The sequence below is a fragment of the Mytilus edulis genome, chromosome 1, assembly GCF_963676685.1.
Source record: "Mytilus edulis chromosome 1, xbMytEdul2.2, whole genome shotgun sequence".
NCBI classification, from domain to species: Eukaryota; Metazoa; Mollusca; class Bivalvia; order Mytilida; family Mytilidae; genus Mytilus; species Mytilus edulis.
Window position 1 is genome coordinate 113,773,226 of NC_092344.1, and position 2,124 is coordinate 113,775,349.

The following is a 2,124-nucleotide window of genomic DNA, read 5'->3' on the forward strand; positions in this document are numbered from 1 at the left end:
GTTTCCTTGTTACGTATGACGTGACTCTGTCCTTATACATCCTGCCATTGTGTTATTGGTCTATAATAAATTTTATACTATTTACATTCATTTTTGCTATTATGCTTCACTACAAAAGTCCACAAGTCTGGAAAAAAACATTTTTTTCTTAACCTGCATGAACAATTACTCGACATTCTCCAAAAGTATGACTTGTGTCTAAATTTTTCTTGACAAATTCTGATTTATATTAAATTTGTGTGAAATTAACTCGACAAATCCTCGACATTTTGAATATGGTTTTAAAATTTCTTGACATATTCTTGACATTTGAATACTGTCTTGAAATTTTCGACAGATTCTCGACAGTATGGCTTCACTTTTCAGAACTTTTTGAATTGTGTCTTAAATTTATTTGACAATTCCGAGATTTACAAATCATGATCAATATACTGGACATAACTTTATCTTTAATTATTTCTCTTCATATAATATACTGTTGTATCAAGTTACTCTAATTACAACAAAAACCCAAAGTTTGGCATGTAAATATAAAATATGATTAAAAATTTCGGTATGTAAAATTTATTTAATTTGTTTTGATACAAATATGTGTAAAAAATTTAAACTATTAGCAATATCACAAATGTGGATATGTTGAACCAATTTAAATATGATATGTAAATAATTACAAATATTGATTTCTTAATCTTATAAATATTTGTTAAATAATTAAATCCAATCATACTGTTTAATATATATTTCATTCTACATGCAGAATATTTAATGTAAATATGGTAAAAAAAACAATTATCGTACTAATATTTTGTTTTCATAAATAGCAAAGTATTATTGTATCTTAATTCTTCCAAGGATTTGTATAATCTTATATCTGTTGCAATATCTATATATATAAGTATTACATGTGGACAGGATGTTCCCCATAACATTTAAGTATTCAAAATAAGTTATACACACCCCAGGGTACAAATAAACTCATCATAGATACATGTGACTGTCATATGGAAAATTACTGACTTACCTGTAATCAGCCATGCAACTTATCATTCGAATGACCATGCCACTACAATTTAATTTTTTTTCGTTAGATCAAAAAAAAAATCTTCATTTTTAGAACTAAAATGGATTTTCTTCATCAAAATTTACAAATGATTGATATGAAGCAAAATAATTTGACATAAAAACAAATAAGATAATTTCCCAAAGATTAAAAGAAAATTATTATCTACTTCGGGAATAATAGAAATCTATATGCATAAAGAAATCATTGGTCTTATGAAATTGATCTCACACAGACATGCATAATTATGATTTAAACATTTTTTTATTCTATGATTTCTTGAGAAAACAAGTCAGGAGGAAATATTAACAAATATTTATTTTTGATATAAAACTATGAAATATAACACTCAATTTAAAATAAAAAAGTGTGGTTTAAAAAAAAAAATAATAGGTTTTTGAATCAAGATGGGAACAAGTTATTTGCCCCTAACAAAAATTACACACACACACAAGAGGAATGGTGGGGTTCAGAAGAGACACTTGGTCACATTTTAAAACTGCATCAGGTCACCCGTTTTATTTTTTTAAAGCAAATTTGACAGGCAGTTTTTTCGACCGGAAAAAATCTCAAATGCTGTTTGTCAGTAACTTCGACATATACTCCAAGTGAAAACAATTTAATTAAATGTTGAATAAAAAAACTAAAAAATTATAGTATATGGGGGTCATTTGGGGGTATACTCCTAAAGGGTATCTTACTATACAAATTCTTACATCTTCTAAGTTTAGATAATGAAAATGAGTATAAAACTAACAAAACCTTTGAATAGACTTATTAAGAAGGGATATAGTTACGATACTGTTGTCAGGTCATTAAAGATTGCATATTTTGGCGTTAATATTGATTCACTTATAGGGTCTTTGCATCGGAACTAAACACATTTATTCAAAAACCAGTTGTTGGCATGACTCGGGTTATGTTCTTCTCATATATGTTATGATGGTATGATACTAAACCCCTAACGGGAAGGTTTGTGCCTGATGTTCATATGATGAAATCATAATCTTTCAGTCAGTTTAATTGAAGTCTGGAGCTGGCATGTCAGTTAACTGCTAGTAGTC